The 12,877-nt window shown below is 41.4% G+C and overlaps 1 protein-coding gene across 5 annotated transcripts in view; it reads left to right on the top strand.

The window, feature by feature from the left end:
• Positions 1-12,513: 12,513 nt before the first annotated feature.
• MPDZ (multiple PDZ domain crumbs cell polarity complex component) overlaps positions 12,514-12,877 on the top strand; it is a 182,036-nt gene continuing 181,672 nt past the window's right edge. For all 5 annotated transcript variants that reach the window (XM_008057527.1, XM_008057532.2, XM_008057528.2 and 2 more), the window contains exon 1: positions 12,514-12,576. The gene's annotated coding sequence lies outside the window, so the exon portion shown is untranslated. The remainder of the gene's footprint in view (positions 12,577-12,877) is intronic.

The following is a 12,877-nucleotide window of genomic DNA, read 5'->3' as shown; positions in this document are numbered from 1 at the left end:
CCGTTTTGGTCTGCGGTCCCTCCCCCTCCGCCCCCCTAATTCCGCTGCCCCCCAATCCTTCCCCGCCTCCCGCCCCCTCCCCCCATTGCAAGGGGCTCCTTTGTCCGCGATTTCGCCGCCCCGGGATGCCGGATGGTCCTGGGGAAGCGGCGCGGGGGGTGCGCGCGCCTGGGGTGGCGATGGCGTGCATTTTTGATTGCCTTCTTTGCGGAGGCACAAAGGCCGGGCTATTCTTCCCCGCGATCACGTGGAAATTCAAGCTGGGATGTGGGGGAGGCGGAGGGGCCGGGCGAGGGCGGGAGGTGGCGGCCGCTGCGCCACGGTGGGCTGGACTGGAGGCCCCGCGAGACGGCTCCGCGCGAGGGCCTGCGGGGTCGCTGTGCTCGGGAAGCCCCCAGCCATGGGCGCTGCGTGCCTTTGTGCGGAGGGGGATGGGGTGGAGGCGAGTGTTTCCTTGGAATCATCAGATAAGAGGACCATGACTTCACCGGCCTGGGACGAAAACTTCTCCGTGTTCTTTTGATGTCTCCGTGTTCTTTTGATGTCTTATCCTGCGGTGTAGACAGCCTGGTGTAAATATCCCCTTGATGTTTCTGTGGAAATTCCTCATTTAGGTTACCTTTTGTAGGATAAACCACACCGAATCTGAAAGCTAGGAAGGAGATGATTGATGCTTTGGAGCCTGGGAGTTTGTACATATTGAATTTGGTTATGGGTGATTACAATGAGCTTCTTGTGATATCGGGATCATCCAAATTTGTATACTATATGCCTTAGTGCCTGAGACAATTTTGGTAAACAGTTGAGTTAAAACCTAGCCAAACTTGACATTCCTTGGCTTGAACTTGTAATGCAACACGAAGCTCTGGATGGATGCCTCTGTGCCTTTGTTGTCACTTAGACAAGACTAGGTTTGGGATTCCCTTTCCCTACCTCGTTTGCTAAAAGAAACAAATACAAAAGCTGACGATTATTCTTAACATATTATGAATAGATGGCACATGGACCATATTTGTTACATGTATTCCTTTTCTTTCCTTGAATTCTTTCTGTATTTTTTCATTTCCCTTCTCTTGTTTCTGGTTTTCTTTTCTCCTTTACCACACTTCTTTTTATTGCCTAAACTTGATGGTTGTGGGCCTGGGAAGTGGTGGATCTTTAGTCAGCATTTAGTGTGCTCCAAATTCCTGTCACTGACGTTTCTTGGCCCTGAAAGACGTTTTTGCCTTTCAGATGCCTTTTAAATGCACCCAACTATGAGGAGTAGAGGCTGTCCTGAGTTTTCTGTATCTCTGCAAGTTGAATGTGTTCAAAGGGATCCTTGGAAACCCTTGAAATGCAGTTGCACTTTATGGATCAGGCCTGGTTGGGCCCTTTCGGTTTTTAGCTGCTAGGATGGAGAGATTCTGCTTAACAAATGAGGACAAGATGAACCCGTTGACTGGAATTAAGATTACGGGATTAAAAGCTGGAAGGGAACACTGGTCTGGAATGTAACTGTCCTGAGTTAGAAGCAGATTATTTTCTCCAGGTTACATCCCGAGTCTGACATCATCGACTTGTCTCAGGCTGAGTTGCAGGTTGACTCCATTTTATAATAGGCACACAACACTCTGAATTTCATAAAATATTTTGAGGGGAAGTTGCCATGTTGCACTGCAAAGGCCCCCAAATATCCTAGAGCAAATAACACATCAGCCAGAGAAAGAATACACACTTAAAAGTGAAGAAGCAGAGGACTTCTCAGGGAATTTAGCACTGGTGCATGTGAGTGGTGATCTCTTTCCCAAACAGTTTTATGTGCTTTTGAAAGTAGACATTTGACCTAAAGTAAGACTTCATTTGGTATAGATACATTGTTACATATATAATTAACCCCATTTTTTTTTTTTAACCAAGAAAGGCTTTATTTTCTCTTCTAAATTAGTATCATGCATAGGAGAGCACATGTGTAAGTACAGTTGGGAAATGATATTTAGTGTGGTAGAATTGGTATCTTGTGATTAAATAACTTTGTGTTCCATGTGGGGGAATAAGACTAAGGAGATAAAGAACATTACTTCCAGATTAAGGAAACTGAGACTATTGCCTTCTCTGTGAAGCGTTTCCAGAGAAGATCGGAGGTATTCCTTTCGTAGGTGGTGACAGATGGATTAGGAGGAATGTTGTATTGGATTAAGTACTAGGGAGCGTGTAGAATAAATATAAGATACTGCTCCAGAAGCTTAGTGTCTTAGTTGGAAAAGCAGGCACGTGGGAGAAAAACATAGAAAACTTTTACACAAAGCAAAAGTTATAGGGATTCTGGGAAAACAGACCAGTGTGGGGTTACTGTTGACCTCATAAAGGTTAATAAACAAGCAACAAAAGGGGCTTTTTGTCTTTAGACAAGAGGAGGGACTTGAGGGGTTTTTTAGTTTGAAGTCCAACTTAAGTCAGTGGTTTTGCCTTGAGAATGGACTGGGGATAGGGAAGAGGCTGGGATGTGGGTGGGTAGTGGTTGATTTAGAGAAAGGTTAGAGACATTCTTTCAAAGATAGCCACCTAAGTGGGATACTGGAGTTGATACTCAGTTTGTATCTTTCTAGATAACGTCTTCCTCATTTTCTCTGCAGCCTCACCAGGAGAACCTTTAACATCTGTATTTCTACCAACAGATGCTCTTCAAGCAATCTCGCCTTTTTCTGACATGCACCCCAAAACATTTCCAGCCCTTCCCTGTTACCCAGTTCTAAAGCCACCTTCACATTTTTAGGTATTTGTCATAGTGGCATCCCATTTCCTGGTACCAAAATCTGTATTAGTTTGCTAGGGCTGCCCTAACAAAGTACCACAGAGTGGGTAGCTGAAACAATTTAGCTGAATTTAGTTTCTCACTGTCTTGGGGACTGGAAGTCTAAAATCAAGGTGTCAGTGGGATTGGTTTCCACTGAGGCCTCTCTCTCTTTGGCTTGAAGATGACTGAGTTCTTCTTGTTTCTCCATATGTCTTCCCATCGTTTATGTCTGTGGACTAATTTCTTCTTATGAGGACCCTGATGGTTTGGATTAGGGTCTACCCCCAATGACCTCATTTCACCTTAATCTCCAAATACAGTTACATTCCGAGGCCAGGGGATTAGGGCTGCCTTTGAATTTGGGGGAGACACAATTCAGTCCATGACAAAGTTATTAAAGAGATTTAAACTGTAAACTGGTTAAGACCCCTAGGAGTTGGCTGGCTCAGGGTCAAGGCGAGAGGTCAGGTAGGAGGCTTTGTGGTAGTTGAAGCATGATTGTGGTAATTCGATGTTTTGGAAGAAAGGGAAACTGCTATTTGAGGAAAAGGTATTTTATCTTTGGCCTGAGGCCACTTGTTTTCTTTCTCTTTGTTCACTGGGAAATTGTGTCTTTACTGGCCTTTCCTATTTGTGGACAGAGCACTGGTTTTCTTTTTAAGTGTTATAAAAGCCTCCATTTTATTAAAATATTTTAATGTCTCTTAAAACATAGTGAAGTCCTAAATTTGGTAAGATGAAACGTTAGTGTTGTAAATATTTCATGATGATTTTTGAGTCTGATTAAAACGTTTATTTTTAAAATTACATTGATCTGAGAGCTGTATGTCTTATACATGTTTTGTGGGTTTTTTTAGGAATATTTTTTCCCTAGAGATTTCTTCTGCTTTTTGGAAAATTATGTGATTAATAAGGAAATTTATGTTATATATAATAAAATAACAAAAACTGTTTTTAGATGTTGAAACTGTGTTTGTTGAGTTAGAGAAAGGTTGGAGACATTCTTTCAAATCTAGCCAACTGAGTTTGCAAAAAGAAACAAAAGATAAAATGAGACCAATTCTTGCTTTTTTTTTTCCAGCTTATCTGCCTCTGGTGGTTAAATTTGTTTAGTCTGGGGAATTCTTATCTTTATTCTCCCTTTAGTTTTCCTTATGCCTGGGAAAGCAACATTCATTGTTATTTTCCTGTAAACCACTCTACCTCCAGATCTAAGGTGCTGTAAATAAATGCATGCACAGAAAGTGAAAAAGGAAACACTTTGTTAAAAAAGAGAAAAAGACCAGGTGCAGTGGTTCACCCTTGTCATCTCAGTGCTTTGGGAGGCTGAGGCGAGAGGATTGCCTGAGCCCAGGGGCTAGAGACCAGCCTGGGCGACTTGGTGAGACCTCGTCTCTACAATAAATCAAAAAACTAGCAGGGCATGGTCGTGCGCCTGTAGTTCCTGCTACTTGGAAGGCTGAGGCAGAAGGATAGCCTTAGCCTAGCAGCTCAAGGCTGCGGTGGCTGTGAGCGTGCCACTGCACTGTAGCCTGGGGGACAGGGAGATTCTGACAGCAAAAACCTGTTTAGGTTGAGTTGATTATTTAAGATTGGTAGTTTGAATAAGTTATGTGATTTGTTGCCATTTACCCCATTGCTTACATTTTAAAATTATTTTGATAGTAAAGTACATAAGGTAATTATTCCTGTTAGTAGCTTTTTTGATCATAAAAATGGCACATTAAAAAATGCGGACAAGAGCAATGGAGACAGAAAGCTTGCTTGTAATTCTGTCATCTAGATGCCACCCCCACAAAAAACTAAAAAGCACGTTTTGGAAATGAGGATGGTTAATTTATTTTGATGTAACAAGTGAATAAGTAGAAATGTTGATCAAAAGATTTCACCAGTGCTCTCTTTCTCAGTGTGGGTATTCTGATCTGAGATTATTCAACGCTTATATAATTTGAACTGACACTAATAGCATTTGTTTGAACCAATGTCTGGACTCTTTTGAGAAGATATAATACAGTTAAGTACCACGTGGCACTCAGGGCACTAGTGGAAAATGCAGTTTTAAAAATCTTGATCTCTACTTAAAACTAAATGTTAAATAGTCATATTGCTAATTTCAGAATAACTTTATATTATGTACTCAGGTAGCCCTTAGGACATCTTGCTTCAGGGAAATGACTGTAGAAAATGGTCTTGGGAATCTATCATTCTATGTCTATAGGATATCACTAACCTAACATAACCGTGATGATAGAATCCTAAAGTTGGAAGATCATTATACAATATAAAAAATCCTCTTTGATATATATGAGCTATGCTCCACCTCTCTTATATCTCGCTAGGCTCCTGTTTTAGTTCATTTAGGTTCCTATAATAAAATGCTATACACTGGGTGGCTTACAAATAAACATTCGTGTCTCACAGTTCTGGGGGCTGGGAAGTCCAAGATCAAGATGTTCAGATTTTGTGTCTGATGAGGGCCCAATTTCACACAGATGGTACCTTCTCACTGTGCCGTCACATGCTGGAGGGCTACCCTCCGGAACCTCTTTAATTCTATAAGGATTAACTAACTAATCCCATATATGAGAGCTCTGCCACCATGACTAATCACCTTCCAGAGGACCCCCACTCCTGGTACCATCACTTTGGGGATAGGATTTCAACATATGAATTTTGGGCGTACACAAACATTGGGACTGTAGCAGCCCCCTTAATAGATGGGTCCTGCTTTGTCTAAGGCATTACTAGATGAAGTTCAAAAAGTTAAGTCTTTCCTCCCCTGCCTTTCCTTCGCCTCTTCCTGTATGGAAAGTATGGAATTTGTTGAACTTTGGTCCATGTGAATCTCTTCCTGCAATCTCCCAGAATTGCTTTATTTTAATGTCAGGCATGAAGATCACCTCTGAATAGCATTCATTTTCTGCTTTGGGATCGGAGGGGCCTCAGCTATAGGATTTCGTGGAGTGTTGCCTGACCCTACCCCCACCACATTAGTTTTCCTGAGTGCGTGAATGCAGTTATCCTCTGCTGGGTTAGAAAAGTAGAGACCTGAAATGCCTCTTTCTTCTGATACAATCTGCTGAATATATACTGGGTCAGGCTAAATTGCAAAGTATTTTTGGGTCTGTTTTGTGGCTGGAAAAGGAAAACAAAAGAAGAAACAGCCTCTGGGCCTGGATAATTGCTCCTTGACTGGCTTCATTAAGATGTTTAGTGAGCATCTGTTGGATGCTAAACTCCAGGCATTGACACCCCACCCTTTGCTCAAGGAAGGGGGAGACACCGTTTAACTGTTTTATTGTGGTATAATTTATAACTGACATGAAACTGCATGTATGGAAAGTGTAGAATTTGTTGAACTTTGTTCCATGTGAATCTCTTTCTGCAGTCAAGATAGTGAACGTATTCTTCACCTCCAAAAGTTTTCTTATGCCCCTTTGTATTCCTTTCCTGCTTCCCTTACCTCTCCTCTCCCTTCTGTCACTAGAGATTACTTTGCGTTCTCTAGAGCTTTAAATGCATGGAATCATACAGTATGTTCCTTTTTTTTTTGGTCTAACTTTCACTATGTAATTATTTTGGGATTCATCCATGTTGCCTATATTCATAGCTTAGTACTGTTTATTGCTGAGTACTAATCCTTGTATGAAAATGCTGTTAAAGAGTTTTAAAATTGTTTAGAGCTGTCCTGTGCTTTGTCTGTTGTCTTAATAGTGTATTCATTCTTAGGTTTGTATGGGAGGAAAAACCTTACTGTCTCAGTTGCTAAGGGTCTGTAACTGAGGCCTTCGAATTTAACTAACAAAAGGCAGATTAACAGGAGAAAGAAGACATACAAATGTAATTGATTTTAAAATTTTTCATGTTTAGAGCTACACAGAAAAGAAATAAAAACCCAGTGAAGTAGTTAGACCTAGGGACTTGTATACCCTTTTCACAGTAAGAGTTGTTCTCTTATTGGTAAGGAGGAAGAGAACTTCTTTACAAATAGAAATGTATATTATATTGACAAAAGGAAATGTATGCCCTGCTTTTAGATGGAAAGGAGGAGGACAGAGAATGTTCCTGTCTTCTGCTTTTCATTTTCCTTCAGCTCAAAATAATCTTTATGCCAAAGTGGCATATTTTGGAGCAGCATATTCTGATTCCCTTCAGTTTCAATTGTGTATGTCAGGCTTTCATATTTGACAGTGTTTTTCAGTCTTTTAAAATTCATGCCCCATTTGGGTAAACATAGAATTTAAATGCCCTTATTTAAATATTACTTGAAGTTTCAAAATATGTAAATCAGTAGTTTGAAAATATTATTGGTAATTGTAAACAAAGAGATTAAAAAATATTTAATCTTGAAAACTATTAGATGATTATGTAAAAAAAAAGTCAAGTGAGTATTGAGGCTTTTGATACATTTTTATATCCTACTTTATGAAGAGTCTAAACATAGCATAGTCAGTTTCAATATTGAACCCAATGCTTTATTTTCAGACTGCTTGCCAAATATTCCTCATCCACTTGGATATTTTTAGTTCTTATCATTTTGATAGATTTATCTGTCACTCCTGTGACACATTTATATGATAACCATATAATGGGTTGGATAACAAAGAAGTAATTTGATGCCTGATTTATTTAAATAATTACCATTCTGTGTATGTTACAACTCAGATCATTAAATATACGAAGAATTGGAGAGGGGATGGCCTGAAGACTGGATCATTCTAGATCAGCCCTGTCCAGTAGAAATATAATGTGAGCCACATGTGTAATTTTAAATTGCCAGGTATCCACAGTAAAGAAAAAAGTAGAAGTAGGTAAAATTAGTAATATATTTAGCCTGGTTTCTTCAAAATATGACCATTTTAATATGTAATCAATATAAACATTATGGAGATGCTTTACTTTCTTAGAAAGTCTTTGAAGTACAACACTTGTATTTTTTAATTCATTAGTTTGTTGTTTGAGTCTTACTCTTTGTCCAGGCTGGAGTGCTGTGCACACTCACGGCCACTGCAGCCTCGACCTGCTGGGCTTTGGCGATCCTTCTGCCTCAGCCTTCCAAGTAGCTGGAACTGCAGGCATGTGCCACCACGCCTGGCTAATTTTTTTGATTTATTGTAGAGATGAGGTCTTGCCATGTTGCCCAGGCTGGTCTCGAACCCCTGGGCTCAGGCAATCAATCCTCTCGCCTCCGCCTCCCAAAGTGCTGGGATTACAGGCATGAGCCACTGTGCCCGGCTATACAACACCTTTATAACAAGTCACATTTCAAGTGCTCAATAGCTGTGTGTCTCCTGACTACCATATGGGTAGCCCTGAATCATGCAGGTGAACTCTAAGTTCAGATGAAACCAAAGGAAGAGATGTCTTTATTATATTGTGAAAGCATGTTATGCTGACTGGACCATTCAGCCCGTTTGGGGTCATTTTTAATACCTGTTTGTTTCTACTTTCTGATCACTTAAGTGACAAACCAAAAAACCAAAAACAGAAAAAACTTCAAAAAACCCCACACCATTTAAAGCAGATATGCTCTCTGGATTATTACAAAAGTAAAGGTTGGTTTATACTCTTAATATTAACATTTATTCCTTTGAGTAGTATAGTAAAATACAGTAAATGAATGTAGTTAAATAGTGGATGAGTTAATTAAGAAGAAAATAGTGCTGATTGGAAGAGAATAAGATCTTTTGAAATGTTTTCTGAGAGAAAATACCAGTTGTCAAGATGGCCCTAGTGAATCCTACAGAATTGCATATGGTAACTTAATAGTATAGCTTGTTACATTATCTGTGGATTAGTAATTGGGGGATTGAATTGATCCTTGCTTCTTTATCTTATGTGGCTAAGGTTCATGTTCAGATCTGGATTTATTTATGCAGTTTCCCGTTATCTGAACTGCTTGGAATCTTGCCAGAAAGATGTAAATTGTCATCTCTTGCTGACTTTCCTTAGTGTATCCTCAGCCTTGTAGACTACCAGAGACTGACGGGCTTATCAGCAGATGTAGACAGTAGCATCTTTTTGCTGTCAGAGGAATACTGGATTCTTCCTAGCAATTCTTTTGTATAGATTATAAAAAATGCTGCTTTTATTATTCTGGATACATTTTGTTTTCTTCTTGGGTTTATGCATGTTCAACTAATAGAAGATCCAAATGTAAATTTGTTTTGGTTTAGTGTGGGGGTAAAAACGAGGGGGATCATAGCAGATTTAATTAAGATATTCTCTTCTTTATATGTAGACTTTGTTTCATCTTGGAGCTTGCAGTTATGTTATTGATTCCATTAGGATTTTTTTTTTTTAATTTTTTGAGTTGGAGTCTCACTTTGTCGCTCAGACTGGAGTGCAGTGGCTGCTCCCGGCCACCGCAGCCTCGACCCGCTGGACTCCGGCGATCCTTCCACCTCAGCCTTCCAAGTAGCTGGAACTATAGGTGTGGGCTACCACGTCTGGTTGATTTTTGATTTATTGTAGAGATGAGCTCTTGCCAAGTTGCCCAGGCGGGTCTTGAACTCGCGGGCTCAGGCAATCTACTCACCTCAGCCTCCCAAAGGCGCGGGATTACAGGCTGAGCCACTAAGCCCAGCTTCCAATAGGATTTTTAATTTATCTCATAGATAATTGGTTGATATCTATTTAAGATGTTTGGATCTTCTACTATGTTTGATTCTATTTAGGTTATCTTCCGTAAATAGTTTGTTTTCACCTTGTTATAGGAATCACAGTGATTTCAATAAGTCTTCTTTAGTATCCGCTAAAGAAATAGAAACACTGTGTCTTGCCTTGTGCATTGGCCATAGTGGGCACTTTATGAATATGGTACTAGAACTTGTTTAGAGTGATTAGTTATCTTTATTTCTAAAAGATTTTGACCACTCAAATAATTCTTATGTGTAACATTGTTGAAAGGGCATAACATGGATGTAACATACCCAATGGGCAGTCATTTTAATATTGCCTAAATCTCATGCCTTTCTAGCACTTAACTTACTCTCTAATCACTAACCAAGGACAGAACCAGTTTCTCAGATGTAGCTATTGATAATTGTTTTACAACCCCTATCCCCAGCTTGTTTTGTATTAATTAGCTTTTCTATTTCAAATATTTGCCTCCACCCATAAGACCCAGGTTAATCTAATAGCCCTTTGTGACCTTGGTGACAGGCAGACCCCATCATCTTGGCAGCATTCTTGTGACTAACCCACCCATCTGCCTGCTGTCCATCACCTGACATCAGTACCTGCACTTACCTGCCCCTTCGTGATGACGTGGAGCAGACCACCACCCAGTCATCTTAACGACATTTTTTTTTGAGTTGGAGTCTCACTCTGTCGCCCAGACTGGAGTGCAGTGGCACGCTCCCGGCCACCGCAGCCTCGACCTGCTGGGCTCTGGTGATCCTTCCGCCTCAGCCTTCCAAGTAGCCGAGACTGCGGGCACGCACCACCACACCAGGCAAATTTTTGATTTATCGTAGAGATGAGGTCTTGCCAAGTTGCCCGGGCGGGTCTCGAACCCGTAGCCTCAGGCAATCCACTTGCCTCGGCCTCCCAAAGTGCTAGGATTATAGGCTGAGCCACCCAACCTGGCAAAGGGGAACGTTTAAAAGTTTTCAACCTCAAGTAGCCACTCTCCATTGCCTTATAAGACTGTGGCGTGGCCATGTGCTCTTTGAGTTATGGCCACTGTCATGATTCTTAAGCTTTGGCCCCCTTCCCTCCTTCCCTTGGGGAGGTGAATCTCTCTCTCTCTAACTTACTTTCTCAATAAACTATATTTTCTTTTTTCTTTTCTTTTTTTTGAGTTGGAGTCTCACTCTGTCGCCCAGACTGGAGTGCAGTGGCCGCTCCCGGCCACCGCAGCCTCGACCCGCTGGGCTCCAGCGATCCTTCCGCCTCAGCCTTCCGAGTAGCCAGAATTACAGGCACGCGCAATCACGCCCAGCTTATTTATTTATTTTTTTGATTTATTGTGGAGATGAGGTCTTGCCAAGTTGCCCAGGCGAGTCTCGAACCCGTGGGCTCAGGCAATCCACTCACCTCAGCCTCCCAAAGCGCGGGATTACAGGCTGAGCCACTGAGCCCGGCTATAAACTATATTTTTTAAACCAACTTGTGTGCAATTCTTTGCTCTTTCATGTGGCATCGAATCGCAGATGCCCATAACCCCAGTAGGCCTGACCTAACATTCTGGAGGCCCTGCTGGGAGTGTGACCTAACAGTGATGTTTTCAAATGATTGTTTCTTGCGATTCCAGCCGCAGTTCTCTCTCTTAATAATCCGTACCTTTTTCCTGATTGGTCTTTATCTTCAGCAATAGTGTAGAGACCAGTGCTTCCTTAACGTGCCTGTACGTGTCATTGATTCATATTTTCAGCAAATATCTATTGATTGCCTACTTTGGGAGCTGGGAGTACAGTCCTGGGGGATAAAAGAAAACAACAACAAAACAATAAAAATTTCTGCCTTTATGAAATTAAAACTACTTTTTCTAGAGGCCTGTCAAACTCCATGTGTTAAAAAGGAATACAATTCTACCCTTTTCTCTACAAAGATATTTCTCTTTCTGCGGTTGTTAATTCAGCTAAACAGGGCCCTGGTATTGCTAGTTTCCCAGATTGAAAACTTTGGGACCATCAACCTCTGTTTCTGTCACTCACTTATTCCTCCTGTCCACAGTCCCCCTGGCCCACTGGTCACTGTGTCATTCTGATTCCCTCTGATGTATGGGTCAGTATCTGTTCTAGGCTTTCAATATTGTTTCGATTGGGCTGTTTTAACAGCCTCACATCTGTTTGTTCAGTCATTAGTTCATTCTCTGGTGAGTTATTCATCCTATTGCTGGAAATGTTTTCCCAGAAAATACATTTTCGAAATCCCCCTATTCCCTAATTGCCCTTCCCAGTGTCTCTGCATGCTCCAACATGCCTGCAGGGCGGTGTCTCTGAGAGACCATGGAAATGTTGCTTTCCTAGCTCCTGTCACTTCTGAGCCAAGGACGGCAGCCCCACTGTTGTTAGGTTCTCTGGGTCTCTTACGGTAGTTTTGCCTTAGCAGACGCCTTTCCCTTTGCAAGGAATGCTTTTCCCTTTCCTGCCTCTCCCCACACTCTCCGAATCTGCGGCTCATCCTTCAAGATGATTCAGGTGTCACATCCCTTCCAGATTCTTCTGACTCCTGCTGACAGCACGATTCCTCTGGACCCAGAACCTAGCCTACCATACTGCAGTGCAGTTACTCACTGTTTCCCACTAAATTGAAGGCTCGGAAGTCAGATATTTGTCCTCGTTTGTCACATACTTCAGCAACAGAGGCAGGGAAAGATTTTTGGATGCCTGAAGTTTATAGAATTTGAGGTGCTCTTCTTAAATAAAAATAACACAAAAGTGTGGATATAAAATTAGATACTGATTTTCATGAGCCTAGAAGGATTCTGTGCAAGAGTCTTCATGTTAAATCTTCCTTTGCCTTATGCATAGGAAATGTAAATACTCGAGTAACACTGCTGAATTGATGCAGTGCTGTTTTGGATGGGTGACATGCTGTCATCTGTATACCTGGATCTATATCCATAATTTTATTTTATTTTTTGCTGTTGATTTTCTTAAGATTAGAAAATTATGAGTTAGCCATTCTGATGCTAATGCTAATACTGTGGTTAATAACCCCAATGCCTAATTCTTCCATACCCCTTCCCAGTTTCTGAACACTTTTGCGGACTTTATCTTACAGGATTCTGACAACTGAGACGCACAGAAAGTGACGCCGACTTAATGACTCTTCCTGTGTTTGGCTGCTTGGTGAGTAGAAGAAAATAGAGTGGAAGTTCTTCCTTTGAGATCAGGTTTCACTTTGGTGGGAGAAATGATGCAATTCTTCCTGTGCATCTGGAACCTCATCCAACGCCGCTCGGCCCTATCTCGTGTTAGCCTGGTGAATGCTAAATGCTAAGGAATGTTCTGAGGGTTTTTACGATCCTCTTGCTGTCATTCCGTCTTTTTGTCTCTTCTCCCTTTCGGCTTCCTCACCTTATTATTTCTTCTTCCCCTCCCCTGTTTGTTTGTCTGTCTTTTGCCACACATCAAACCTATTCCTTGCCAC

Source organism: Carlito syrichta, unplaced genomic scaffold (assembly GCF_000164805.1).
Source record: "Carlito syrichta isolate Samal-C Ts95f unplaced genomic scaffold, Tarsius_syrichta-2.0.1 Scaffold303045, whole genome shotgun sequence".
NCBI classification, from domain to species: domain Eukaryota; kingdom Metazoa; phylum Chordata; class Mammalia; order Primates; family Tarsiidae; genus Carlito; species Carlito syrichta.
Note: the sequence above shows the minus strand (reverse complement) of the source record. Positions and strands in the feature narration are given on the sequence as shown.